The sequence below is a fragment of the Oncorhynchus kisutch genome, linkage group LG27, assembly GCF_002021735.2.
Source record: "Oncorhynchus kisutch isolate 150728-3 linkage group LG27, Okis_V2, whole genome shotgun sequence".
Classification (NCBI taxonomy): domain Eukaryota; kingdom Metazoa; phylum Chordata; class Actinopteri; order Salmoniformes; family Salmonidae; genus Oncorhynchus; species Oncorhynchus kisutch.
In genome coordinates this window covers 28,074,526-28,092,791 of record NC_034200.2, presented here as the reverse complement: position 1 = coordinate 28,092,791, position 18,266 = coordinate 28,074,526, and the positions used below count along the sequence as shown (strand labels likewise).

General features: G+C 43.0%; 1 protein-coding gene across 1 annotated transcript in view; it reads right to left on the bottom strand.

Moving 5' to 3' along the window:
- The window catches only part of LOC109871808 (chloride channel protein 2-like), a 112,101-nt gene that overhangs the window by 64,644 nt on the left and 29,191 nt on the right, over positions 1-18,266 (bottom strand). The window lies entirely within an intron of this gene.

The following is an 18,266-nucleotide window of genomic DNA, read 5'->3' as shown; positions in this document are numbered from 1 at the left end:
ATTTGTGACCAAGCTTTAACTTCCCAACTGTCTTAATTTTGCTTCAATAAATCCACAATTTCCTTATGTCATGTGCTTCACAAAAGATGGCATCATCAGTCCCTCCTGCAGCAAAGCGCCCCAACATGACGCTGCCACCCCCGTGCTTCACGGTTGGAGGGTGTTCTTCGGCTTGCAAGCCTCCCCCTTTGTCCTCAACATAATGGTCATTATGGCCAAACAGTTTTATTTTTGTTTCATCAGACCAGAGGACATTTCTCCAAGAACGATCTTTGTCCCCGTGTGCAGTTGCAAACCGTAGTCTGGCTTTTTTTAATGGCGGTTTTGGAGCAGTTTCTTCTTCCTTGCTAAGCGGCCTTTCCAGTCATGTAGATATAAACTCAGCAAAAAAATAAGCCTCTTACTGTCAACTGCGTTTATTTTCAGCAAACGTAACATGTGCAAATAATTGTATGCACATAAGATTGACAGTAAGATTCAACAGACATAACTGAACAAGTTCCACTGTGACTAACAGAAATGGAATTGTGTCCCTGAACAAAGGGGGATCAAATCAAAGGTAACAGTCAGCTGGTGGCCACACCAGATACTGCATTAAGTACGGCAGTGCATCTCATGGACTGCACTAGATTTGTTAGTTCTTGCTGTGAGATGTTATACCACTCTTCCCGAATTTCTGGGGGGAATGGCCCTAGCCCTCACCCTCCGATCCAACCGGTCCCAGACGTGCTCAATAGGATTGAGATCCGGGCTCTTCGCTGGCCATGGCAGAACACTGACATTCCTGTCTTGCAAGAAATCACGCACAGAACGAGCAGTATGGCTGGTGGTATTGTCATGCTGGAGGGTCATGTCAGGATGAGCCTGCAGGAAGGATACCACTTGAGGGAGAAGAATGTCTTCCTGTAACGCACAGCATTGAGATTGCTTGCAATGACAACAAGCTCACTTCGATGATGCTGTGGCACTGCCCCAGACCACGACTGACCCTCTACCTCAATCGATCCCGCTCCAGAGTACAGGCCTCGGTGTAACGCTCATTCCATCGACGATAATCTCGAATCCGACCATCAGCCTTGATACAAAACTGCGACTCGTCAGTGAAGAGCACTTTTTGCCAGTCCTGTCTGGTCTAGTGACGGTGGGTTTGTGCCCATAGACGACGTTGTTGCCGGTGATGTCTGGTGAGGACCTGCCTTACAACAGATCTACAAGCCCTCAGTCCAGCCTTTCTCAGCCTATTGCGGACAGTCTGAGCACTGATGGAGGGTTTGTGCGTTCCTGGTGTAACTCGGGCGGTTGTTGCCATTCTGTACCTGTCCCGCAGGTGTAATGTCCAGATGTACCGATCCTGTGCAGGTGTTACACATGGTCTGCCACTGCGAGGATGATCAGCTGTCCGTCCTGTCTCCCTGTAGCGCTGTCTTAGGCGTCTCACATTACGGCCATTGCAATTTATTGCCCTGGCCACATCTGCAGTCCTCATGCCTCCTTGCAGCATGCCTAAGGCACGTTCATGCAGGGACCCTGGGCATCTTTAGGTGTTTTTTAGGGTCAGTAGAAAGGCCTCTTTAGTGTCCTAAGTTTTCAGAACTGTGACCTTAATTGCCTACCATCTGTAAGCTGTTAGTGTCTTAACGGCCATTCCACAGGTGCATGTTCATTAATTGTTCATTGAACAAGCATTGGAAACAGTGTTTAAACCCTTTACAATGACTATCTGAAGTTATTTGGATTTTTACCAATCATCTTTGAAAGACAGGGTCCTGAAAAAGGGATGGGGGGGGGGGGAAAGAGTTTCGGACTCGTTTTACTGTGGCAATAGATGCTTTTGTTCTGGGATTGATTTGCACCTTTCGCACAAGTACATCTCTAGGAGACAGAACGCGTCTCCTTCCTGAGCGGTATGACGGCTGCGTGGTCCCATGGTGTTTATACTTGCGCACTTGTTTGTACAGATGAACGTGGTACCTTCAGGCGTTTAGAAATTGCTCCCAAGGATGAACCAGACTTGTGGAGGTCTACAATATTTTTCCTGAGGTCTTGGCTGATTTCTTTTGATTTTCCCATGATGTCAAAGAGGCACTGAGTTTGAAGGTAGGCCTTGAAATACATCCACATGTACACCTCCAATTGACTCAGGTTAATTGACATTTATCAGAAGCTTCTAAAGCCATGACATTTTCTGGAATTTTCCAAGCTGTTTAATTGCACAGTCAACTTGGTGTATGTACATTTCTGACCCACTGGAATTGTGATACATAAATTAAATAATCTGTCTGTAAACAATTGTTGGAAAAATTACTTGTCATGCACGAAGTAGATGTCCTAACCGACTTAACAAACTATAGTTTTGGCAACAAGACATTTGTGGAGTGGTTGAAAAACAAGTTTTAATGACTCCAGCGTATGAGTAGGCTAAATGATAATGAACATACCTCTCCAGTCCCACTCACGCGTGATATTAATATTGCCTGTCAGTGGCCCCATCCTGGGCTTGTGAGAACCCAGAGGCCATCTGGAGCATGGCCCCCTGGGATAGCGGCAGATGGACTGGAAGAACTGTGGTCACCACGCAGGGTACCACAGAGATTACCTGACACGTCATCAGGTTAGAAAACAATGGTATAGCAACTTTAAGATTACTGGAAACACCACAGCAGTGCTTCCTCTACCGTTACTTTGGCAAGGTGCACACCTGGTTCAACTAGTATTCATCAGGTCCTCTTGATTAGATTGACTACAGCAGTTATGTCTGTCTTGATTATTTGAATTAGGAGTGTTAGTACTGGGCTTGAACAAAACCCTCCACACAATACGGGTCCATAAAAGAGCAGAAAAGACACTAATCACATCACACTGCTGTAATATAATCATCAAAACACACCTACATATTACTATGTACTGAAACTCAGAGCAGTGCAGCTTACCCAAAACACTCGGCTCGAGGGACAGGCTTGGGAAATCGAATTAGTAGGAAGAGCTTTGACTGTCTGAAGATCTGCTTTAATATAGGTAATGGAGGCTGGGGTTGGAGTACTGTAGTTATCATATGAGTCAGCTAGAGTGAACACACACACGGACGCACACAGTCACACACACAAACCCATGCATGCACGCACAAACACCAGCATAACGTCAGCATTCACACACACACGGACGCACACAGTCACACACACAAACCCATGCATGCACGCACAAACACCAGCATATCGTCAGCATTCACACACACACACACACACACACACACCATCCTATTAGTGGTTCTGTCTCCAACCATGAGGCCAGGAATGTTGTCAGAGATTAAAACATCTTACTGATGGGCTGTCATGAGTTTACCTGTGGGGGGGGGGGGGGGGGGTGTTTCATTTCCATCATCAAAAACACTCCAGGAAAGCATTATTGCCTTTAGGAACATACCCTCTTATTTTGGCCTTTTTAATACACATTTTGTAATCACCAGTCCTTGTTTTTTTTAAAATCTATTTTATTATGTACTTGAGCTGTGGTCTTTTCTGCAACACAAATAAATGTCATTACTTTAACGGTCAGAGCTTTAATGCTGGATGGACTCCCTAATGCTGACCGTGAAACTTATTACAACAAAGTAGTCAATGCAAGCAACTAACACTCCCCCCCCCCCCCCCCCCCCCCCCCCTCAGACATCACTGCACGTGCGATAGAATAGCAGAATATGCACAGATCGTTTGGGGACCACACTGCTCCACGCACCTCTCCACCGGTTTGTTCACAAAACAAAAACAATAGCAAAGATGCTGTGGCGGACAATGGTGCTGTTTCCCCTAGTGCGGATACCATAAAACCTAAACACAAAGTCATAAAATGTGAGCCTGGGCCAGGTCTTACAAAAAAACAACAGCCCCATAGAATGACCTAAGCAGGAAGTTGAAATTAATTATTTCCAATCGTTTCGTTCTGTACAGAACCATTTTTTTTTCTGCACTATTCCACTGTTACGACCAGCAAAATAAAGTTAACTCTAAAAAGTACAGATTTATATCTTTCCTTTCTATTCCTTTTCCAACCTCTGAATTTGTATTTATTTTTACATTTAGCTCAACATAATTACTTCACCAATTAGTATGGCTAGAGCAGCTTGCTATGGAGCGGGTAAGCAATTTAATCTGTACAGGAAAGTTGAGAGCAAATTGTATTTTGCCTTAACTGCATGGTTTAATGATAATGAAAGACCAGTGTTGCCAACTTAGACTGTCGCTATATTTAACGAGTATTCAGACCCCTCTAGCGACACATTTTCAAAAAAGCGACTTCTCAATGTGGGTCCCACCCGGTCCCAAAGCACTCACAGGCTGCCCAGTCCTCACGCAGCAGTCCCTCCCAGCTGCATTCAGAGCAGGAGATGTTCACCCCTCCGCGTCCAGACTGAAAATGAATTGCGCATGCGGGAAGCCACCTCTGGCTGATCCCGCCCTGGTTTACATTTTATTTATTTATTTTTACCTGGATTAGGGCCAGACTAGTTACCATAATTTTCTCACATTGCCATTGACAGTTTTTTTTTTTTTCTGTTCTCTTTTTGGTCCATTTAGATCAAATCAAATTTTATTTGTCACATACACATGGTTAGCAGATGTTAGTGCGAGTGTAGCGAAATGCTTGTGCTTCTAGTTCCGACAATGCAGTAATAACCAACAAGTAATCTAGCTAACAATTCCAAAACTACTACCTTATAGACACTAGTGTAAGGGGATAAAGAATATGTACATAAAGATATATGAATGAGTGATGGTACAGAGCGGCATAGGCAAGATACAGTAGATGGTATTGAGTGCAGTATATACATATGAGATGAGTATGTAAACAAAGTGGCATAGTTAAAGTGGCTAGTGACACGTATTACATAAGGATGCAGTAGATGATATAGAGTACAGTATATACGTATACATATGAGATGAATAATGTAGGGTATGTAAACATATTAGGTAGCATTGTTTAAAGTGGCTAGTGATATATTTTACATCAATTCCCATTATTAAAGTGGCTGGAGTTGAGTCAGTGTGTTGGCAGCAGCCACTCAATGTTAGTGGTGGCTGTTTAACGGTCTGATGGCCTTGAGACAGAAGCTGTTTTTCAGTCTCTCGGTCCCAGCTTTGATGCACCTGTACTGACCCTGCCTTCTGGATGATAGCTGGGTGAACAGGCAGTGGCTCGGGTGATTGCTGTCCTTGATGATCTTTATGGCCTTCCTGTGACATCGGGTGGTGTAGGTGTCCTGGAGGGCAGGTAGTTTGCCCCCGGTGATGCGTTGTGCAGACCTCACTACCCTCTGGAGAGCCTTACGGTTGTGGCCGGAGCAGTTGCCGTACCAGGCGGTGATTGTGCATCTGTGGAAGTTTGAGTGCTTTTGGTGACAAGCCAAATTTCTTCAGCCTCCTGAGGTTGAAGAGGCGCTGCTGCGCCTTCTTCACGATGCTGTCTGTGTGGGTGGACCAATTCAGTTTGTCTGTGATGTGTACGCCGAGGAACTTAAAACTTACTACCCTCTCCACTACTGTTCCATCGATGTGGATAGGGGGGTGTTCCCTCTGCTATTTCCTGAAGTCCACAATCATCTCCTTAGTTTTGTTGACGTTGAGTGTGAGGTTATTTTCCTGACACCACACTCCGAGGGCCCTCACCTCCTCCCTGTAGGCCGTCTCGTCGTTGTTGGTAATCAAGATTGTATACAAAAAAAGGTAATGGTTAAATGTCATGTTTTACTGTGACTTGTTGTAGGACCATAAAGTTTAAAACCAAACCAAATGAAGAACTAAACGATAAACGATAAACTCTTTTGGGTCACTTTTGCCGGATAAAGGAGGGTTGAAATTGTGATATTTTAAAACAAGAATCGACAAAGTTAATTTGTAGTTCTAAACATTTTTTTTTTTTTCCCTCACTTTTTGTCGATCCCACAACGTGAGATCTCTCCTACAGCGTCCATTACAATTACATGCACATGACCAATTATGCAAATTAAGTGATGTCATTTAGCGGTTTTTATTTTTTAGGGACAGCCAATAGCTACTTTCCTTACTGAGGAGTTGGCAACACTAAGACAAACACAGGTAGCCTACACACGCCCACACTGGCAGACAGACACTGGAATACGTTTCTACCATAATTTGCAAATAAATAAAAAATCCTACAATGTAATTTTCTAGAGATTTTTTATTTTTTTCTAATTTTGTCTGTCATAGTTGAAGTGTACCTATGATGATAAATTACAGGCCTCATCTTTTTAAGTGGGAGAACTTGCACAATTGGTGGCTGACTAAATACTTTTTTGCCCCACTGTACATATCTCCCTGGCATATTACATCGTTTATGCAGCAGCATGCAATACATTTTTGGACTCACCTTGTGAAGTGCTCACTTGAACAGTGAGGTGGCGTGGTGGTCCTTCGTGGTCAAATTTTGTCATCCAAGTCTGTCATTCTCTGGATTTATGGTGCTTTCAAGACAACTGGGAACTCGAAGGAAAAAAACAAGGTTGAATCACGATTATGTCATTGATCTTCAGGTCGTAGATCTAGAAAGAGGCCGGATTTACAATTCCGAGTTGGATGGCTGTTCAAAACGTATTTTCCCAGTCATTTATTCGTGACTTCCCAGTTGTCTTGAACTCACTGAAATCAAGTTTTCGCAGTTCCGAGTTAACAGTTTTGAGCGCGGCACAAATCATGCTTCATTGACAGCATGGCCAATATTGAATGTTTCTCATTTTAAACTTGAAAAAGAGACCCTTAATCCCAGATTTGGGACCATACAGCCACTCCACTGAATAGCAGGCTAGTGATAGTTAAATTTGCGATTTCCAACTTGTGTAATGTTTATGTGTAATGTTTATGTGCAATGGCCGATGAGCACCGATACTTTTTATCTATAATATCTCTTCATATGATAAGGATTTTCCATTAGCTTGTCGACTTTATTCATTATTACTGCTAGCTAAGATTTAGAAAATATGATTTTGACAGTCTATTCAAAAATACTGTACATTTTATCTGTGGCCAATGGCCTTGAGCCTTCTTGGATTGGCACTTCTAATGTAACTCCATGGCAGCACCCAAGGGAATAGAATTTTCTTGGTCTACCCTTAGACTTGGCAGTAACGTAGTGTCCCCATCAGTGACAAAACACTGAGCCAATCACGGCGCAACGCTCCGTATTTTCTGCAGGCTTGCCACACCACTACAGAAAGCACTGAGCTAGGCTGAAACACTTGCATTTTGGAGCTGCTTTACTCAAGAAAACAAAAAGAGACCATGTTTGTATGTAGCTTTATTAACTCAATGATATATATTACATTGTTTGAAAACTGATAAAGGTATTAATGCCAAAATAACATGCAAAACAGGCAAGCCCTGGTTTTGTTCCAAAAATGTGGGTCTTAAAACAGAATGATGGGTCGCCACTGGACCTAAGGCATTTGACCTCTAACCTGTGGTGTGTGCCAGAAATGGCCATTCCAGTTATTTCAGGAATCAAACATATGGAAACCAAATGGTTGACTCCATTCCAGCCATTACAATGAGTCTGTCCTCCAACTAGCCTCCTCTGGTGTCTAAAGAGATTGTATAATTCTTTGTCCCTCCTTCACACCTGCAGTATTTCGAGAGAGAGAGACCACCTCCGTGTGTGTGCAGAGACAGGAATGCTGACTATGAGAAGGTAGATTCCCCTGAAGAGAAAGGTGTGTGTGTGTGTGTGATACAAAGGGATTTAGAGGTGTTTCTCTCCTGCTCTAATCACTTGCAATAGTGCGATCACACACATACGCACACAACACAGACTTGCTCCTCATATTCCTATCAATGTGCACACACACCTTGCACACACAAACTGGCACGCACACACACGCAGATTGTATTGGGATGTGTCTGCAGTTCTCTGTGGGGTGTTTCTCCAGTTCTGCTTGATCATGACTTTGATCCGTGCAGCAGCCAGAGATCCTCTTGAACCCCCGCTGGCCCTGGGGACAGGAGCCTGCTGCATCTAACATCTGTTCTGACAGAGGCTCACCCCACACGAGACACACAAACAAACTTCTCGAAGGAAGAATGTTTATAACCCTTCACCATCTGTCTAACCATCCCTCTATCCATCCACCTCATGAGTCATGAGGGGGGGGGTTGTAATAGATTACATGACCAAAAGTATGTGGACACCTGCTCGTCAAACATCTCATTCCAAAATCATGGGCATTAATATGGAGTTTGCTGCTGTAACAGCCTCCACTCTTCTGTGAAGGTTTTCCACTAGATGTTGGAACATTTACTGCGGGGAGCTGCTTCCATTCAGCCACGAGCATTAGTGAGGTTGGGCACTGATGTTGGCCGATTAGACCTGGCTTGCAGTCGGCGTTCCATTTTAAAAGTGTTCGATGTCCCAAAGGTGTTCTATGAGGTTGCGGTCAGGGCTCTGTTTAGGCCAGTGAAATTATTCCACACCGATCTTGACAAACCATTTCTGTATGGACCTCACTTTGAGCACAGGGGCATTCATGCTGAAACAGGAAAGTACCTTCTCCAAACTGTTGCCAAGTTGGACGCACAGAAGAGTCTAGAATGTCATTGTATGCTGTAACGTTAAAATTCCCCTTCACTGGAACTAGGGGGCCTAGCCCCAAACATGAAAAACAGCCCCAATGGGGGTATCAGTTTGACTACCAGGCCTGTAGAGTGAAACTCTATACGGTAGCCAAAGGAGAAGAATATACAGACCAGACTTTAGGAGTGGACTACGGGCTTGAAGACTGGCCGGTTTTTCGCAAGGTTGTGTGTCCCGAACTGAGAGTTATCACAAAGGGGTATAGCGTGTTCACGGGCTACGAGGCCTGTTGGGAAGGTACCCCTGACTCCTCAGGAAGAGTATTTCACAGGGTGAAAATGCAAAGAAAGAATGGACTTCCATGTGGAGTTGTATATCAGCAACGAGGAAACCCGCAACCAAAACATTTGATGGGGATTTTAGGTTGCGCATGCTTATTTGTTTTGAAAGTTGGGATCTAATGGAATTGAAGATGCTAGAGTTGTTGGATGCTCTTTTTGTACAGAGCCAACAGTGGCAGAGCATTGTTCAGCTAAGGAAGTGCATAATGTATACGAATCCTGAGGATTATGATTCAAAGGAGCCCCAAGAAGGTACATCCTCAGAAGGGTCAGCCCCCGAAGAAACTAAGTACACGGCTGCGTTAACCACGCCCTGATACCCAAAGGACTGGTTCAACAATAAAAGGAGTGCCCATAAAGCCTCCGGTTCTTCATTTCAGCATATACCATGGATATTCATACAACATTCCAGCACTCCAATACGTCATGGGGGCCAGACCCTAAGGACTCTATGCCTCGTAGCCTACCATTCTACCCCCCCCCCCCCCCAGGCAAGACCCCCGACACCACCTACATGTACACAGCCTGAGGATGTGTTTGATGGGGTGGTCAGTACTATTTTTGTGGACACCATCAAGGCCTCTGTAGCCACACTTTTAGACGTGGTGATTGGAGAGTATATAAGAGAGAAATGCATCTGTTGTGAGATCAATCACCCCAGCCAGCGCCGTCATCTGTGCCTATACAAGCCCCCAAGATACTACTTCTTCAACCATTTTGAGGAGCTGGTTAAAGACTGGTCCTGCAGGTTTATACCTTCGCTGGTAAGAGCCCTGGAGTCTATGGGTCTTGTACCGTCTATTCCCAGAGTTTACGGGGTAACCAAGGCTTTCCTACATGAACTGAAGGCGGCGATCTACATCCACGAGAAACTCAAAGAAATCTGACACCCTGGTGGACGACAACAAATACAGGGAAGCTGTGCTGGCTGATATGATGACTTTCTGGCTCAATAAACCCCAAGAGACCGAGTGACAATACATATGTTATTTAGATGTAACTATATGCATACGATGTTAGAGAATAAATAAAAAATTTATTTTGAGAGAACTTAAATGTTAGGCAAGAAGGATGGCGGAGCAGATGTTGAAAAACATTTATTATACCCCCTCTAACCCCGGGTCTTATGGGGGTAAGGAGCATTTACAGAGAGCTACAGCCGAAGATCCGCCTGAAATGTTTCTGTGACATGCAGGCCCTTGCAGATAAAAATGATGGAGATCGCTACATGCTAACAGTTATAGATATTTTCTCTTAAATAGCATGTGTAAGGGTCTGCAGGGCAGAGGTGACTCGGGCATATGACTCTATCTTGAAGGAAGGAGGAGCCCCCAAGAAATTGCAGACTGATGGCAGAAAATATTTTGTTAATACTTTTCAGAAACTCATGAAGAAGCACAATATAGTACATTTTGCTACAGGTTCGGATTTGAAAGCTTCAGTTGTTGAACGCTTTAACAGAACTCTGAAGGAGCGGATGTGGCGATATTTTACAGCTCACAACACGCATAGATATATCGATATAGTTCAAGATTTAGTAAAGGGGTACAACAACAGTATACGGATGAAACCCTCCGAGGTCTCTTCTGAAAACTCTTTAAAATTCTGTATGGTTTATTCCCGCTTCGCCATAAGAAAAACATTTTAAATTCATAGTGGGGGACTTGGTACATATATACAAGTTGAGGGGTGTTTTTGACAAAAAAATATGAGCAAGGTTACAGCGATGAGGTGTTCACGGTTACTGAATGTCTACCGCGCATACCTCCGGTCTACAAGTTAAAAGATTATGACGGGGAGCTTATAGAGGGATCTTTATATGAGAAGGAATTACAGAAGGTACAGTTGGAAAGACAAAGTCTTTCACATGGAGATTCTAGATCAAAAGAGGGAAAGGGTCAAAAATGGTGCTAGTCCGCTGGAAAAACTGGCCCCAAAAGTTCAACAGTTGGGTATTAGAGCACGATGTGGTGGAGGCATCGGGGGTTAACTTAAACCCTCATGCATGATAAACACCCCATCATTCGCGTGTACACAGGAGTGCATCATGGAACACAGCGGCTTCTACCTGACTCTCCCCAGTAATGCGTCTGCACATATATCGTAATAACCAAAGTTCTAATTATACAACCAATTTTCCAAAGCCCATAGTTATCAGAGGCCTGGGAGTAGTAGGTCTCCGCAAGATTACATACCCCCATAGTTGGTATAATATCAAGGAAAAGGACCATGATTTTTATTGCAAAAGGATATCGGAACCTCCGAAACTTATTAAGCTTAAAAAAAGAGTTCTAGGGAACCGTTGACAAGATCGTCTCAGAGTTGAATGAACTCCTAACTCTGAACAATATGGAAATACTCTTTATCTACAACCCTATACATAAACGTGTACAAATCTCATGGGATGCTGATGGTGGTATAAAGACCAGTGGTAATTTAGCCTACATGTTGGGGATGGGTTCCAATAAATGAACGTATGTGAAAGATAAGTGATTCCCATTTCCTGCGGATATACATGCAGGATTTTACAACATATTTGTGTATACCGACATCATATCCTATCAAAGGGTAGGAGACAGTTGTAACGGCTGTCGTTGGTGGAAGAAGGAGAGGACCAAGGTGCAGCGTGGTACGTGTTCATGATCTTTTAATTACACTGAACACTAGAACAAAACGGAACAAACGAAACAGTCCTGTCTGGGACAGAGACAGAACAACTACCCACAACTCAAGGGCGAAACCAGGCTGCCTAAGTATGGTTCTCAGAGACAATGATTGACAGCTGCCTCTGATTGGGAACCATACCAGGCCAAACACAGAAATACAAACAGAACAAAACAGAATGCCCACCCCAACTCACGCTCTGACCAACCTAAAATAGAGACATAAAAAAAGGAACTAAGGTCAGGACGTGACAACAGTTGTGTGCCCCTCCTGAGAACAGTTCATATAGATGGAAAGGATGGCAATATAGTCACTCTTAACTACGACAAGCCACACTACGTACCTGTAAGCAAGAAATATATTCAAAACATTCTGGTTGAGCTAAAAACGGATCAGAACGAAAACAACATTGAATTTACTTATGGTAAAACGATTGTAAAACTCCACTTTAGACCCACCAAAACCTCTATACATACAGTGCCTTGTGAAAGTATTCGCCCCCTTGAACTTTGCGACCTTTTGCCACATTTCAGGCTTCAAACGTAAAGATATAAAACTGTTTTTTTGTGAAGAATCAACAACAAGTGGAACACAATCATGAAGTGGAACGACATTTATTGGATATTTCAAACGTTTTTTAACAAATCAAAAACTGAAAAATTGGGCGTGCAAAATTATTCAGCCCCCTTAAGTTAATACTTCGCAGCAAAAAGTTGGCGCTACAATTACAGCTGTAAGTCGCTTGGGGTATGTCTCTATCAGTTTTGCACATCGAGAGACTGAAGTTTTTTTCCATTCCTCCTTGCAAAACAGCTCGCGCTCAGTGAGGTTGGATGGAGAGCATTTGTGAACAGCAGTTTTCAGTTCTTTCCACAGATTCTCGATTGGATTCAGGTCTGGACTTTGACTTGGTCATTCTAACACCTGGATATGTTTATTTTTGAACCATTCCATTGTAGATTTTGCTTTATGTTTTGGATCATTGTCTTGTTGGAAGACACATCTCCGTCCCAGTCTCAAGTCTTTTGCAGACTCCATCAGGTTTTCTTACAGAATGGTCCTGTATTTGGCTCCATCCATCTTCCCATCAATTTTAACCATCTTCCCTGTCCCTGCTGAAGAAAAGCAGGCCCAAACCATGATGCTGCCACCACCATGTTTGACAGTGGGGATGGTGTGTTCAGGGTGATGAGCTGTGTTGCTTTTACGCCAAACATAACGTTCTGCATTGTTGCCAAAAAGTTCAATTTTGGTTTCATCTGACCAGAGCACCTTCTTCCACATGTTTGGTTTGTCTCCCAGGTGGCTTGTGGCAAACTTTAAACGACACTTTTTATGGATATCTTTAAGAAATGGCTTTCTTCTTGCCACTCTTCCATAAAGGCCAGATTTGTGCAATATACGACTGATTGTTGTCCTATGGACAGAGTCTCCCACCTCAGCTGTAGATCTCTGCAGTTCATCCAGAGTGATCATGGGCCTCTTGGCTGCATCTCTGATCAGTCTTCTCCTTGTATGAGCTGAAAGTTTAGAGGGACGGCCAGGTCTTGGTAGATTTGCAGTGGTCTGATACTCCTTCCATTTCAATATTATCGCTTGCACAGTGCTCCTTGGGATGTTTAAAGCTTGGGAAATCTTTTGTATCCAAATCCGGCTTTAAACTTCTTCACAACAGTATCTCGGACCTGCCTGATGTGTTCCTTGTTCTTCATGATGCTCTCTGCGCTTTTAACGGACCTCTGAGACTATCACAGTGCAGGTGCATTTATACGGAGACTTGATTACACACAGGTGGATTGTATTTATCATCATTAGTCATTTAGGTCAACATTGGATCATTCAGAGATCCTCACTGAACTTCCGGAGAGAGTTTGCTGAACTGAAAGTAAAGGGGCTGAATCATTTTGCACGCCCAATTTTTCAGTTTTTGATTTGTTAAAAAACGTTTGAAATATCCAATAAATGTCGTTCCACTTCATGATTGTGTCCCACTTGTTGATTCTTCACAAAAAAATACAGTTTTATATCTTTATGTTTGAAGCCTGAAATGTGGCAAAAGGTCGCAAAGTTCAAGGGGGCCGAATACTTTCGCAAGGCACTGTATATAATATATTATTAGTATTATATATTTTTATAAACATAATACAAATAAATTTAAAAGGGTTATGGACCACCAACATCTTGACCTGAACTGCTATGTCTCATAATATGTTGCTCAAGTGTGTAATGGGTTACCCGGCTATTAGGGATCCCCGACCATGTACGGTTCGGGGATAGGAGGTATATTTCGTAACCTCTTTTTAGGATGGTTTTACCGTTTATGAAGAGAGGCCTCAGCATAGCCAAACCACATTTAAAATCAGCGGCTAAAAATATAGTAAGTGAGGTTGTGGCCAATGCTATGACCAGAAGGGTGTCACCAGGTGCCAAGCATCAAGAAGGCTCGGGGCTTATGATGTTGTCTCGAAGACCAAAAAAGAGACCTCCGGGTATAAGGCGCAGGCCAGCCCCTAAAAAGCGGAGGTTAACCGTTAAAAGAAACTCGGTAAGTCAAAGACTGGGTAAAGTGAGGAGGTCTGGACCAAAAACGACAAAAAGAATACTCGGAAGTATTTTCTAAAAGAACAAGCACCATGGCTCTTTTACACAGCATGTCCTCTGAAGCTATAAAGACAGAGCTCGATCTTTTCACGGCCCCCTTAACCCAACATTCAGTAGAGAGGTCCAGTTATGTGGAGATGGCCCCACTCTCTGCCATTACAGACAACGGTCCTATAGAAATTTTCATACCAGTCCACGGTGACAACTATCTGGACCTCAACAACACCTTGGTGCATTTTACGTCTAAAAGTGACAAAGAGATGGTACTAATATTGCAGATGATGCCAAAGTGAGTCTCATTAATTACCCAGTGGCCACCATCTTCTCCCAAGTGGATGTGACTTTGGGTGAACGTCTAATCAGTCAAAGCAGTGCCACATACCCTTTATAGGGCCATCATGGAGTGTTTACTCATCTACTCCGAAGACACTCAAGACACAATTCAGCGCCGGGCTGTTTAGCAAGGATACTTCAGGAGTCTATGGAATCTACAGACCCTTCCACCGGTGCAAACAAAGGACTGGAGGCACGCGCTCGCTACTGTGCCGAATCTCGAGTTTCATCTGCTAGGGCCTATACACTCTGACATTTTCTTTCAAGAACGTTTACTCTTAATTTCGGTTGATTTAAGACTAAAATTAACCAGGGCCATGGATGAGTTTTGTCTGATGTCTGCCCAGGACGGGGACTTTAGTTTTAAAAGTGTTGGGGGAAACACTTATTTAAAAAAATTATATCTCCGGCAGTTCGTCTGGGTCACTCACAGGCTTTGATGAAAGGAAATGCCCTCTCCAAAGAATTACCATGAAAACCTTTAGTATATCTGTGGGCAGTAGAATCTGCAGTCAAGAAAACAACCTTTTTCTAGGCCCTTTACCCCAATAGGTTTGGTTGATCACGCCTCTAATACGGGCAGCTTACATAAAAACTAATTTAATTTTCAACACTTCAATGCAGAGTATGTAGCTCTGACATCCGGTCCCTGCTAAGGCTTTCCAACCACAATTTAATAACAACATATCTGTGTGAGAATTTTATAATCTTTTCCTGGCTACTGGGAGGCATCTAAAAGATCTCTTTACCTATTGACAGAAATTATTTTGCAGAGGGTTACACATTGTATGCTTTCAATTTATCACCTGATGATGACACCTCAGGAAATCTTTCGGTGGTGTCCCAAGGTAAGCTCAGGCTGGAAATGCATTTCCGTACACCTTTAGCCTGTACAGTTAGCATGATATTTTATGCATGCTCTGATTCAATCTTGGAAGTGAATGCCCGAAGACCGGTCTTAGTGGATTATTATTATTAAGGATTGTTGAGCAAAGACATGAATACACAAGAGTTGGAAGGGCTCATGACCCGATTTGATTGGAAAACAATTTTGTGGAGTGTTGGCTTGTGATGAATTACCTATTGAGAAATGGCCGGAGCGGTAGAGAAAAATCTCTACTTTTTTTTTATTCCTACGGCTTTCCCCCCGGTTTTTCACATTTTCCCCAGATCAATTAAAGAATTTTGACCAAAAACGGATCAAAGATATACTACAGCATCAAACAAGTGCAAGATAACCTTTCCACTACATGTGGTAAACACTGTGTATTCTACCTATGCCAAAGAGCCCGGGGAGTTTCTTTTGAAGATGTTATGTCTCTTTATAAGGATGATTTAAGAAGTAATGATAACGTTGTAGCTTGTTTTGTTAGAAAATATCAAAATGGTTGAAATATGTGTCCTTTAAGACCATGTAATCAAGGCGTATGCTCAAATGTTTCAGAATGCCACAAATGTTAAATTGCTTAATTTTTCAAATAAAATGCATTGAATTTAATCATAGTCATTCAAAAGTCATTCAAAAGTCTAACCACCCTGAGAGATCGGGATTAGGAAAAGGTCTGGAGATGTTCAGGGGGGTAAATGAGTCATCATCATCCCTTTCATAGGGGGGGGGGGGGGTTGTTGGGGCATCTTTAGAGGTGCTGTAGCTCGTTGAAGGTTCTTGTTTTAAAGCGTGAATCTGTTGACGAAGCTTATAGTTGGGTACACCCGAGAGGGGAATGTTGAGGATTTCCAAGGCCTTAAGAAACTGATGCCACCCGGGAGGTCTTCTGTCATCAGCAACCTTGTGGGCAGCCGTGGTACTTTTAAGCAAGTCAAGCATATGTGAACCCTTGACAAAAGCGCCCTGAAGGATAAACTCTCCTTTGTCATTCCAAGTAGCGGTCCCCTTTTGAGTCTTTTATCTTTTTCATAATGTATCTAACATTTTTCCTGTTAAGTGCCGGAACATGTGTCAACATATCATGCATAACTATCTTCAACAGGCATTTGATCTTCAGCCAGTAAGATCGCAGGTACAGGCATTACAGGGGCTTGGCTCTCGCTAGCCTCATCTTTTAAAGGGTCCGGTAGGGAAAGCGTTAAATGGTTGGTCTCTCACCTTGTTTTACCAAGGCCAAATACCTTTGCAAGAGGTTTGTGTATTTTTGGACCTTTATCATAGGGGTTCAATCCTTTTCGGTTGAAAATATCCTTCATGGCCGAATCCAAATAATTTTCCGCTGTTTGTCTGATATTTTCAGGACCCTGCATTTGTTTTTTTTAAAGTCTATCCAACTTGTTGAGGCACCAAGTACATTTATTGGCCATCACACTCTGTGTTCAACCCCCACGTCTGGCAGCAATAAGGCTGGTGATGAAGGGCACGGCTATACTTAGTAAAGGTAGAATAAAACCGGCAGACTGTTGTATGCTATGTCTTTTCTTTTGAAGACTGGCCCTTTAATTGGCAAAGAGTTTGATCGTGGTCTTTTGTCTCTTAATTTTTTTTTATTGGGTCAGGGTGAGTGGAATGCGTCCTTTGAGAAGATTCAAAGCAATCTCACACAGGGGATAATATGAGATCTGAAGAACAGTGACCCAATATGGCCTTCCGTTCATTAGATGTAGCCCCAACTAGGCTTCTCAAGTGGGGCAGGTTTCTTTTTAAAAGCAGAGACATAGTGGTTACTTTGTAGGAATGTACGCAGCCGGCCACTCCCACGGGAACAGACCTGTTCGTAGCCTCAGGTGTTCTGGAGGATTTGCTTTTAAATCCACGATTAAATAAGAAAATGGCGCTTTGGTAGCGTCCTCGTAGCTTTCCATAAAGTAGGATTTCCTTCCCGGGTACATCTGCTGAGTGTTAATTTGTAGTTTGTCTCTAGGGTTTTTGAACAAAACCATGTAATTGGCGTTCAAACTAATGGTACGGCTATTTCTACCTTGGTGAAACACATTCTGCACCAAGTAAAGCACGGACAGGTTTCTATGATGAGTATATTGGGTAAAAGCTTGTGCAATTTCGGGATGTTTGCTACCTGCAAATAGCATATCGTCCAAAACCAGCAGATTGTTTTTATGAGGAGGGAGAAGTTCATCATCAGACAGGGATTCAGGTATTCCTTCAACAAACTTGATTTTTATTTTCTTCAACAATTCATCATACAAAGGTTTATAACACCACACAATATTGTCAGGCTTTTGAGATAACACATGTCCAGAATTCTCAAATACTTTTTACAAAACAAGTTTTACCACTATTGGAAGGGCCTGCGATTAAGGCCGAAAATGGTACTTGCAACTGGGGGTCAAAACCTTCTACAGCAGCCATTATATCTTAAGCTTTAAGACACACTGGGGCTTGTAGCATAAGTCAGTAGCCAAAGGGCAATGTGTTTCCGTCAGGCAAAAGCAGTCTCTTGTCATAGATTACCCTGAATATTTTAGTAAGTGGGGCATTCCTTAGATGGAAGCCCTTTTTATCCCTAACAATTCTTTTGTAGGAGCTCAAAATCTTCATGTCACTATTCCGGTCATTTATGAACCAATCGACCAAGCGTGTGATTGATTCCAAGTTTACACGCGGGGCATTTTCATAGTTTTGAGTCACACCTTTGGCTTTCAACACCACGTGATTGTCTTTAGTCCTAAAAGCATAGCATTTGGGAACACAGGAGGTCTATTCTGTTCACTCAGGATAGCCTGAAGCCATTTGCTTGCATCTCTAGAAGGTCTTGATGTACTCTTTAAAAAGAGTGTCTGATT